Raw genomic sequence first — 14057 nt, 5'->3', positions numbered from 1 at the left:
TTTTGTTTCATGAGAATAGTTTAAAATGTTTTGTTTCTCTAAAATGAGATCAAATGATGATATATTTGGAAATAATAAATTATTTTACCGGCAATTTTCCAGGGCCGGTCGGGTAAACTGGGAATCGACTTTCATTGGCCTTATAAGAATTAATAGAAATTTTAATTCTAATTTTGTCATGTGCAAAAGTTTATTCCACAAAATAATCATATACTTGAAAACTTGCTTGATTTATTCTTGGTAATGAGTAATGTACGTTTTACAAAGGTGATGTTGTTTCAGCCCTCTTTACAACATAACTCAAGAACCACAGGACCTACAAAAGTATATCTTTGATATTTGAATTCTTCTACACGGCTCACTATGAACTGATCAATGCAATTTTGAACACGCCATTACCCTCCGTTGGGCAGTACGACATAGGCCTACAATTATTGCAATTTATACAATAACAATTATTTCTTATTTGTTATAAACCGACATTAAATCATCAAACAATACTTACCCGTAAATTCTAACGTAAATTCTAATTCTGTAAATATTTCAAACAGATTTCATGATGCGACAAATTCGATGTTATTTCCTAGAACTGGTTCAGTTTCCTGGCTATTGCGGATTGATAGGCACACACACAAAATAGTTTGTTTCCAGTAGCAGGTCTGATAAGTACAATGCAGATAAAAATTCCTTTAAAAGGAATAGGGCGAGCAAATGAATTGTCAAGATAAAGGTGTAGTTCCATATTGATATTGCAGTATTACTTCGATTTTGACTTGTCATCATTAGCAGAGGAGTGAAATTTTGATTGAAAGAATTAAACTAGGAAGGTTGGTGTTGGAAGTTATCTAAATGACAAAGAGACCAAGGAGAGCAATCTAAGTAGATGTAGTAGTAGTAGTAAATTAGGGAAAATAATTTACTGGGTGGGCAGCGGTAATTAATGTCATCCAGGCGTTTGTATTTTCCCGAAATATAGACCTGATTTTGCATATAATTTGGCTTTGAGGTAAAAAGTGAACTTTACCCTCCCCCTAAATGCATCTTATGCTGGCATTTAGCATATTATTATTACTATTTACCCAAGCCGGTAAATGAGCTACAATTTGGCAAAAAATGTTTAATTGTACTAGTGTGCGATGCGTAACACCAATGACAAATCTCATCCGCCACATCCTTGATCTTCATCTTTTTATGTGAAACGATTCACTTTAACAACTTTCTAATATTCACATTACATCCTTGAACTTTGAGTTTTTATAGAACATTAATGACAAATCTCATCCGCCACATCCTTGATCTTCATCTTTTTATATGATACGATTCACTTTCAAAATGTTCTAATATTCAAATTACATCTTTGATCTTCGAGTTTTTATAGAACATCAATGACAAATCTCATCCACCAAATCCTTGATCTTCATTTTTTTTTATATGATACAGTTCACTTTCAACAATTTCCTAATATTCACATTACATTCTTGATCTTCGAGTTTTTATAAAATATCAATGACAAATCTCATCCGCCACATCCTTGATAGTCATCTTTTTATATGATACAGTTCACTTCTAACAATTTCCTAATATTCACATTACATCCTTGATCTTTGAGTTTTTATAGAACAGCAATGGCCAATCTCATCCGTTACATCCTTGATTTACATCTTTTTTATATGAAACGATTCACTTAAACAATTTCCTAATATTCAAATTACATCTTTGATCTTCGAGTTTTTATAGAACATCAATGACAAATCTCATCCGCCACATCCTTGATATTCATCTTTTTATATGATACAGTTCACTTCTAACAATTTCCTAATATTCACATTACATCCTTGATCTTTGAGTTTATAAAACATCAATGGTCAATCTCATCCGTTACATCCTTGATTTACATCTTTTTTATATGACTCAATTCACTTTCAACAATTTCATATTATTCCCATCACATTCCCAACATCAATGACAAATAAATGGTAATCCCATCATTTGCTTCCTTGATCTTCATCTTTTTATATGATACGATTCACTTGTACAATTTCCTAATGTTCCCATCACATCCTTGATCTTTGAGCTCTTATAGAACATCAATGAGAAATAAATGTTAATCTCATCCGTCACATCCTTGACACAATTTTCTTTCAACAATTTCATAATATTCTCATTACATCCTTGATCTTCGAGTTTTAATACAATATCAATGACAAATAAATGGTAATCCCATCATTTGCTTCCGTGATCTTCATCTTTTTATATGAAACGATTCACTTTTACAATTTCCTAATATTCACATTACATTCTTGATATTCGAAATTTTATAGATCATCAGTGACAAATCTCAGCCGCCACATCCTTGATCTTCATCTTTTTATATGATACGATTCACTTTAACAATTTCCTAATATTGCAATCACATCCTTGATCTTCGAGTTTTTATAGAGCATCAATGACAAATCTCGTCCGCCACATGCGATTCACAATAACAATTTCCTAATATTCAAATTACATCCTTGATCTTCGAGATTTTATAGAGTATCAGTGACACACCTCTTTCGCCACATCCTTGATCTTCATCTTTTTATATGAAACGATTCACTTTAACAGTTTCCAAATATTCACATTACATCCTTGATCTTCGAGATTTTATAGAACATCAATGACTAATCTCATCAGCCACATCCTCGATCTTCATCTTTTTATATGATACTATTCACTTTAAAAAAATTCCCAATACCCATCACGATTCACTTTAAAGAATTTCCTAATATACCATCACATCCTTGATCTTCGAGCTCTTATAGAACATCAATGAGAAATAAATGTTAATCTCATCGTTAACATCCTTGATCTTCATCATTTTATATGATGCAATTCACTTTCAACAAATTCTTAATATTTCCATCACATCCTTGATCTTCGAGTTTTTATATAACATCAATGACAAATCTCATCCGCCATATCCTTAATCTTCATCTTGTTATATAAAACTGTGCTCTTTAACAATTTCCTAATATTCCCATCACATCCTTGATCTTCGAGTTTTTATAGAACATCAATGACAAATCTCGTCCGCCACATCCTTAATCTTCATCTTTTTATATGATGCGATTCATATAAACAATTTCGTAATATTCAAATTACATCTTTAATCTTCGAGATTTTATAGAGTATCAATGACAAATCTTCTCCTCCACATCCTTGATCTCCATCTGTTTATATGATGCGATTCACTTTGGCAATTTCCTAATATTCACATTATATCCTTGATCTTCGAGGATTTATAAGCAATCAATGACAAATCTTCTCCTCCACATCCTTGATCTTCATCTTTTTATATGATGCGATTCACTTTAACAATTTCCTAATATTCACATTACATCCTTGATCTTCGAGGAATTGAAAGCAATTAGCCGCAATTAATGACAACTCTCATCCACCACATCCTTCATCTTCATCTTTTTATATGATACAGTTCATTTCTAACAATTTCCTAATATTCACGTTACATCCTTGATCTTCGAGTTTTTTCGATCTTTTTATATGATACGATTCACTTCAAAGAATTTCCTAATATCCCATCACATCATTGATCTTCGAGCTCTTATAGAACATCAATGAGAAATAAATATTAATCTCATCCTGCACATCCTTTCATCAATTTCATAATATTCTCATCACATCCTTGATCTTCAACTTTCTATATATACAAAATCAATGACAAGTAAATGATAATCTCATCATTCCCATCCGTGATCTTCATCTTTTTATATGAAACGACCCACTTAAACACTTTCCTAATATTCACATAACATCATTGATCTTCGAGTTTTTATACAATACGATTCACTTTAACAATTTTGTAATATTCATATTGCATCCTTGATCTTCGAGGTTTTATAGAACATCAATGACAAATCTCATCCGCCACATCATTGATCTTCATCTTTTCATATGATACGATTCACTTTAACAATTTCCTAATATTCCTATCACATCCTTCATCTTCGACTTTTTATAGAACATCAATAACAAATCTCGTCCACCACATCCTTGATCTTCAACTATTTATATGATCTGATTCAAATTAACAATTTCCATATATTCAAATTACATCCTTAACCTTCGAGATTTTATAGAGTATCAATGACAAACCTCATCCGCCACATCCTTGATCTTCATCTTTTTATATGAAACGGTTCACTTTAACAATTTCCTAATATTCACATAACATCCTTCATCTTCGAGTATTCATAGAACATCAATGACAAATCTCATCCGCCACATCCTTTATCTTCATCTTTTGACATGAAACGCTTCACTTTAACAATTTCATAATATTCACATTACATCCTTGATCTTCAAAGTTTTATAAGCCATCAATGACAAATCTCATCCGCTACATCCTTGATCTTTATCTTTTTATATGATACGATTCACTTTCACAATATCCTAATATTCCTATCACATCCTTCATCTTCGACTTTTTATAGAACATCAATAACAAATCTCGTCCACCACATCCTCGATCTTCATCTATTTATATGATCCGATTCAAATTAACAATTTCCATATATTCAAATTACATCCTTAACCTTCGAGATTTTATAGAGTATCAATGACAAACCTCATCCGCCACATCCTTGATCTTCATCTTTTTATATGAAACGGTTCACTTTAACAATTTCCTAATATTCACATAACATCCTTCATCTTCGAGTATTCATAGAACATCAATGACAAATCTCATCCGCCACATCCTTTATCTTCATCTTTTGACATGAAACGCGTCACTTTAACAATTTCATAATATTCACATTACATCCTTGATCTTCGAGGATTTATAAGCAATCAATGACAAATCTGGTCCGCCACATCCTTGATATTCATCTTTTTATATGATATAATTCACATTAGAGAACTTCCTAATAATCCCATCAAATCATTGACCTTCTAGCGCTTATACAACATCATTAAAAAATAAATGTTAATCTCATCCTTCACATCCTTCATCTTCATCTTTTTATTTGATACATTTAACTTTCAACAATTTCCTAATATTCACATTACAACCTTGATTTTCGAGTTTTTAAATAACATCAATTACAAATCTCATCCGACACATCCTTGATCTTCCTTTTTTATATGATACAATTCACTTCTAACAATTTCCTACTATTCACATTATATCCTTGATCTTTGAGTTTTTATATAACATCAATGACAAATCTCATTCGTCACATCCTTGATCTTCATCTTTTTATATGATACGATTCACTTTAAAGAATTTCCTAATATTCCCACCACATCCTTAATTTTCTAGCTCTTATAAAACATCAATGAAATAAATGTTAATCTCATCCGTGACATCATTGACACATTTCATATTCAAGAATTTCATAATATTCCCAACACATCCTTAATCTTCGACTTTTTATATATACAACATCAATGATAAGTAAATGATAATCTTATCATTCACATCCGTGATATTCATCTTTTATATGAACCAATTCACTTAAATACTTTCCTAATATTCACATTAAATCATTGATCTTCGAGTTTTTATATGATACGATTCACTTTAACAATGTTGTAATATTCACATTGCATCCTTGATTTTCGAGGTTTGATAGAACATCAATGGCAAATCTCATCCGCCACATCCTTGATTTTCATCTTTTCATATGAAACGGTACTCTTTAACAATTTCCTAATATTCACATTGCATCCTTGAGCTTTTATATAATTCACCTTAAAGAACTTCCTAATATCCCATCAAATCATTGATCTTCGAGCGCTTATACAACATCATTGAAAAATAAATATTAATCTCATCCTTCACATCCTTGATCTTTATCTTTTTATTTGATACAGTTCACTTTCAACAATTTCCTAATATTCACATTACAACCTTGATTTTCGAGTTTTTAAATAACATCAATGATAAATCTCATTCGTCACATCCTTGATCTTCATCTTTTTATATGATACGATTCACTTTAAAGAACTTCCTAATATTCCCACCACATCCTTAATTTTCTAGCTCTTATAAAACATCAATGAGAAATAAATGTTAATCTCATCCGTAACATCATTGACACATTTCATATTCAAGAATTTCATAATATTCCCATCACATCCTTAATCTTCGACTTTTTATATATACAACATCAATGATAAGTAAATGATAATCTTATCATTCACATCCGTGATATTCATCTTTTTATATGAACCGATTCACTTAAACACTTTCATAATATTCACATTAAATCATTGATCTTCGAGTTTTTATATGATACTATTCACTTTAACAATGTTGTAATATTCACATTGCATCCTTGATCTTCGAGGTTTTATAGAACATCAATGGCAAATCTCATCCGCCACATCCTTGATCTTCATCTTTTCATATGAAACGGTACTCTTTAACAATTTCCTAATATTCACAATGCATCCTTGATCTTCGAGGTTTTATAGAACATCAATGGCAAATCTCATCCGCCACATCCTTGATCTTCATCTTTTGATATGAAACGGTTCACTTTAACAATTTCCTAATATTCACATTATATGCTTGATCTTCGAGGATTTATAAGCAATCAATGACAAATCTCATCCGCCACATCCTTGATCTTTATCTTTTTATATGATACGATTCATTTTAACAATTTCCTAATAGTCACATTACATCCTTGATCTTCGAGGATTTATAAGCCATCAATGACAAATCTTCTCCTCCACATCCTTGATCTTCATCTTTTTATATGATGCGATTCACTTTAGCAATTTCCTAATATTCACATTACATCCTTCATCTTCGAGGTTTTATAGAACATCAATGACAAATCTCATCCGCCACATCATTGATCTTCATCTTTTCATATGATACGATTCACTTTAACAATCTCCTAATATTCCTATCACATCCTTCATCTTCGAGTTTTTATAGAACATCAATGACAAATCTCGTCCGCCACATCCTTGATCTTCATCGTTTTATATGATACGATTCACTAAAACAATTTCCTAATATTCCCATCACATCCTTCATCTTCGAGTTTTTATAGAACATCAATAACAAATCTCGTCCACCACATCCTTGATCTTCATCTATTTATATGATCCGAATTCAAATTCAAATTAACAATTTCCTAATATTCAAATTACATCCTTAACCTTCGAGATTTTATAGAGTATCAATGACAAACCTCATCCGCCACATCCTTGATCTTCATCTTTTTATATGAAACGGTTCACTTTAACAATTTCCTAATATTCACATAACGTCCTTCATCTTCGAGTATTCATAGAACATCAATGACAAATCTCATCCGCCACATCCTTTATCTTCATCTTTTGACATGAAACGCTTCACTTTAACAATTTCATAATATTCACATTACATCCTTGATCTTCGAAGTTTTATAAGCCATCAATGACAAATCTCATCCGCTACATCCTTGATCTTTATCTTTTATGATACGATTCACTTTAACAATTTCCTACTATTCACATTATATGCTTGATCTTCGAGGATTTATAAGCAATCAATGACAAATCTCATCCGCCACATCCTTGATCTTTATCTTTTTATGATACGATTCACTTTAACAATTTCCTAATATTCACATTATATGCTTGATCTTCGAGGATTTATAAGCAATCAATGACAAATCTCATCCGCCACATCCTTGATCTTCATCTTTTCATATGATACGATTCATTTTAACAATTTCCTAATAGTCACATTACATCCTTGATCTTCGAGGTTTTATAAGCAATCAATGACAAATCTTCTCCTCCACATCCTTGATCTTCATCTTTTTATATGATCCGATTCAAATTAACAATTTCCTAATATTCAAATTACATCCTTCATCTTCAGTATTCATAGAACATCAATGACAAATCTCATCCGCCACATCCTTTATCTTCATCTTTTGACATGAAACGCTTCACTTTAACAATTTCATAATATTCACATTACATCCTTGATCTTCGAGGATTTATAAGCAATCAATGACAAATCTGGTCCGCCACATCCTTGATATTCATCTTTTTATATGATATAATTCACATTAAAGAACTTCATAATATCCCATCAAATCATTGACCTTCTAGCGCTTATACAACATCATTGAAAAATAAATGTTAATCTCATCCTTCACATCCTTCATCTTCATCTTTTTATTTGATACATTTAACTTTCAACAATTTCCTAATATTCACATTACAACCTTGATTTTCGAGTTTTTAAATAACATCAATGACAAATCTCATCCGACACATCCTTGATCTTCCTTTTTATATGATACAATTCACTTCTAACAATTTCCTACTATTATTCACATTATATCCTTGATCTTTGAGTTTTTATATAACATCAATGACAAATCTCATTCGTCACATCCTTGATCTTCATCTTTTTATATGATACGATTCACTTTAAAGAATTTCCTAATATTCCCACCACATCCTTAATTTTCTAGCTCTTATAAAACATCAATGAGAAATAAATGTTAATCTCATCCGTGACATCATTGACACATTTCATATTCAAGAATTTCATAATATTCCCAACACATCCTTAATCTTCGACTTTTTATATATACAACATCAATGATAAGTAAATGATAATCTTATCATTCACATCCGTGATATTCATCTTTTTATTTGAACCAATTCACTTAAATACTTTCCTAATATTCACATTAAATCATTGATCTTCGAGTTTTTATATGATACGATTCACTTTAACAATGTTGTAATATTCACATTGCATCCTTGATTTTCGAGGTTTGATAGAACATCAATGGCAAATCTCATCCGCCACATCCTTTATTTTCATCTTTTCATATGAAACGGTACTCTTTAACAATTTCCTAATATTCACATTGCATCCTTGAGCTTTTATATAATTCACCTTAAAGAACTTCCTAATATCCCATCAAATCATTGATCTTCGAGCGCTTATACAACATCATTGAAAAATAAATATTAATCTCATCCTTCACATCCTTGATCTTTATCTTTTTATTTGATACAGTTCACTTTCAACAATTTCCTAATATTCACATTACAACCTTGATTTTCGAGTTTTTAAATAACATCAATGACAAATCTCATTCGTCACATCCTTGATCTTCATCTTTTTATATGATACGATTCACTTTAAAGAATTTCCTAATATTCCCACCACATCCTTAATTTTCTAGCTCTTATAAAACATCAATGAGAAATAAATGTTAATCTCATCCGTAACATCATTGACACATTTCACTTTCAAGAATTTCATAATATTCCCATCACATCCTTAATCTTCGACTTTTTATATATACAACATCAATGATAAGTAAATGATAATCTTATCATTCACATCCGTGATATTCATCTTTTTATATGAACCGATTCACTTACACACTTTCCTAATATTCACATTAAATCATTGATCTTCGAGTTTTTATATGATACGATTCACTTTAACAATGTTGTAATATTCACATTGCATCCTTGATCTTCGAGGTTTTATAGAACATCAATGGCAAATCTCATCCGCCACATCCTTGATCTTCATCTTTTCATATGAAACGGTACTCTTTAACAATTTCCTAATATTCACATTGCATCCTTGATCTTCGAGGTTTTATAGAACATCAATGGCAAATCTCATCCGCCACATCCTTGATCTTCATCTTTTGATATGAAACGGTTCACTTTAACAATTTCCTAATATTCACATTATATGCTTGATCTTCGAGGATTTATAAGCAATCAATGACAAATCTCATCCGCCACATCCTTGATTTTTATCTTTTTATATGATACGATTCATTTTAACAATTTCCTAATAGTCACATTACATCCTTGATCTTCGAGGATTTATAAGCCATCAATGACAAATCTTCTCCTCCACATCCTTGATCTTCATCTTTTCATATGATGCGATTCACTTTAGCAATTTCCTAATATTCACATTACATCCTTCATCTTCGAGGTTTTATAGAACATCAATGACAAATCTCGTCCGCCACATCCTTGATCTTCATCGTTTTATATGATACGATTCACTAAAACAATTTCCTAATATTCCCATCACATCCTTCATCTTCGAGTTTTTATAGAACATCAATAACAAATCTCGTCCACCACATCCTTGATCTTCATCTATTTATATGATCCGATTCAAATTAACAATTTCCTAATATTCAAATTACATCCTTAACCTTCGAGATTTTATAGAGTATCAATGACAAACCTCATCCGCCACATCCTTGATCTTCATCTTTTTATATGAAACGGTTCACTTTAACAATTTCCTAATATTCACATAACGTCCTTCATCTTCGAGTATTCATAGAACATCAATGACAAATCTCATCCGCCACATCCTTTATCTTCATCTTTTGACATGAAACGCTTCACTTTAACAATTTCATAATATTCACATTACATCCTTGATCTTCGAAGTTTTATAAGCCATCAATGACAAATCTCATCCGCTACATCCTTGATCTTTATCTTTTTATGATACGATTCACTTTAACAATTTCCTACTATTCACATTATATGCTTGATCTTCGAGGATTTATAAGCAATCAATGACAAATCTCATCCGCCACATCCTTGATCTTCATTGTTTTATATGATACGATTCACTTTAACAATTTCCTAATATTCACATTATATGCTTGATCTTCGAGGATTTATAAGCAATCAATGACAAATCTCATCCGCCACATCCTTGATCTTCATCTTTTTATATGATACGATTCATTTTAACAATTTCCTAATAGTCACATTACATCCTTGATCTTCGAGGTTTTATAAGCAATCAATGACAAATCTTCTCCTCCACATCCTTGATCTTCATCTTTTTTATATGATCCGATTCAAATTAACAATTTCCTAATATTCAAATTACATCCTTCATCTTCGAGTATTCATAGAACATCAATGACAAATCTCATCCGCCACATCCTTTATCTTCATCTTTTGACATGAAACGCTTCACTTTAACAATTTCATAATATTCACATTACATCCTTGATCTTCGAGGATTTATAAGCAATCAATGACAAATCTGGTCCGCCACATCCTTGATATTCATCTTTTATATGATATAATTCACATTAAAGAACTTCATAATATCCCATCAAATCATTGACCTTCTAGCGCTTATACAACATCATTAAAAATAAATGTTAATCTCATCCTTCACATCCTTCATCTTCATCTTTTTATTTGATACATTTAACTTTCAACAATTTCCTAATATTCACATTACAACCTTGATTTTCGAGTTTTTAAATAACATCAATGACAAATCTCATCCGACACATCCTTGATCTTCCTTTTTTATATGATACAATTCACTTCTAACAATTTCCTACTATTCACATTATATCCTTGATCTTTGAGTTTTTATATAACATCAATGACAAATCTCATTCGTCACATCCTTGATCTTCATCTTTTTATATGATACGATTCACTTTAAAGAATTTCCTAATATTCCCACCACATCCTTAATTTTCTAGCTCTTATAAAACATCAATGAGAAATAAATGTTAATCTCATCCGTGACATCATTGACACATTTCATATTCAAGAATTTCATAATATTCCCAACACATCCTTAATCTTCGACTTTTTATATATACAACATCAATGATAAGTAAATGATAATCTTATCATTCACATCCGTGATATTCATCTTTTTATATGAACCAATTCACTTAAATACTTTCCTAATATTCACATTAAATCATTGATCTTCGAGTTTTTATATGATACGATTCACTTTAACAATGTTGTAATATTCACATTGCATCCTTGATTTTCGAGGTTTGATAGAACATCAATGGCAAATCTCATCCGCCACATCCTTTATTTTCATCTTTTCATATGAAACGGTACTCTTTAACAATTTCCTAATATTCACATTGCATCCTTGAGCTTTTATATAATTCACCTTAAAGAACTTCCTAATATCCCATCAAATCATTGATCTTCGAGCGCTTATACAACATCATTGAAAAATAAATATTAATCTCATCCTTCACATCCTTGATCTTTATCTTTTTATTTGATACAGTTCACTTTCAACAATTTCCTAATATTCACATTACAACCTTGATCTTCGAGGTTTTAAATAACATCAATGACAAATCTCATTCGTCACATCCTTGATCTTCATCTTTTTATATGATACGATTCACTTTAAAGAATTTCCTAATATTCCCACCACATCCTTAATTTTCTAGCTCTTATAAAACATCAATGAGAAATAAATGTTAATCTCATCCGTAACATCATTGACACATTTCACTTTCAAGAATTTCATAATATTCCCATCACATCCTTAATCTTCGACTTTTTATATATACAACATCAATGATAAGTAAATGATAATCTTATCATTCACATCCGTGATATTCATCTTTTTATATGAACCGATTCACTTACACACTTTCCTAATATTCACATTAAATCATTGATCTTCGAGTCTTTATATGATACGATTCACTTTAACAATGTTGTAATATTCACATTGCATCCTTGATCTTCGAGGTTTTATAGAACATCAATGGCAAATCTCATCCGCCACATCCTTGATCTTCATCTTTTCATATGAAACGGTACTCTTTAACAATTTCCTAATATTCACATTGCATCCTTGATCTTCGAGGTTTTATAGAACATCAATGGCAAATCTCATCCGCCACATCCTTGATCTTCATCTTTTGATATGAAACGGTTCACTTTAACAATTTCCTAATATTCACATTATATGCTTGATCTTCGAGGATTTATAAGCAATCAATGACAAATCTCATCCGCCACATCCTTGATTTTTATCTTTTTATATGATACGATTCATTTTAACAATTTCCTAATAGTCACATTACATCCTTGATCTTCGAGGATTTATAAGCCATCAATGACAAATCTTCTCCTCCACATCCTTGATCTTCATCTTTTTATATGATGCGATTCACTTTAGCAATTTCCTAATATTCACATTACATCCTTCATCTTCGAGGTTTTATAGAACATCAATGACAAATCTCGTCCGCCACATCCTTGATCTTCATCGTTTTATATGATACGATTCACTAAAACAATTTCCTAATATTCCCATCACATCCTTCATCTTCGAGTTTTTATAGAACATCAATAACAAATCTCGTCCACCACATCCTTGATCTTCATCTATTTATATGATCCGATTCAAATTAACAATTTCCTAATATTCAAATTACATCCTTAACCTTCCAGATTTTATAGAGTATCAATGACAAACCTCATCCGCCACATCCTTGATCTTCATCTTTTTATATGAAACGGTTCACTTTAACAATTTCCTAATATTCACATAACGTCCTTCATCTTCGAGTATTCATAGAACATCAATGACAAATCTCATCCGCCACATCCTTTATCTTCATCTTTTGACATGAAACGCTTCACTTTAACAATTTCATAATATTCACATTACATCCTTGATCTTCGAAGTTTTATAAGCCATCAATGACAAATCTCATCCGCTACATCCTTGATCTTTATCTTTTTATGATACGATTCACTTTAACAATTTCCTACTATTCACATTATATGCTTGATCTTCGAGGATTTATAAGCAATCAATGACAAATCTCATCCGCCACATCCTTGATCTTTATCTTTTTATGATACGATTCACTTTAACAATTTCCTAATATTCACATTATATGCTTGATCTTCGAGGATTTATAAGCAATCAATGACAAATCTCATCCGCCACATCCTTGATCTTCATCTTTTTATATGATACGATTCATTTTAACAATTTCCTAATAGTCACATTACATCCTTGATCTTCGAGGTTTTATAAGCAATCAATGACAAATCTTCTCCTCCACATCCTTGATCTTCATCTTTTTATATGATCCGATTCAAATTAACAATTTCCTAATATTCAAATTACATCCTTCATCTTCGAGTATTCATAGAACATCAATGACAAATCTCATCCGCCACATCCTTTATCTTCATCTTTTGACATGAAACGCTTCACT

Source organism: Amphiura filiformis, chromosome 3 (assembly GCF_039555335.1).
Source record: "Amphiura filiformis chromosome 3, Afil_fr2py, whole genome shotgun sequence".
NCBI classification, from domain to species: Eukaryota; Metazoa; Echinodermata; class Ophiuroidea; order Amphilepidida; family Amphiuridae; genus Amphiura; species Amphiura filiformis.
Note: the sequence above shows the minus strand (reverse complement) of the source record.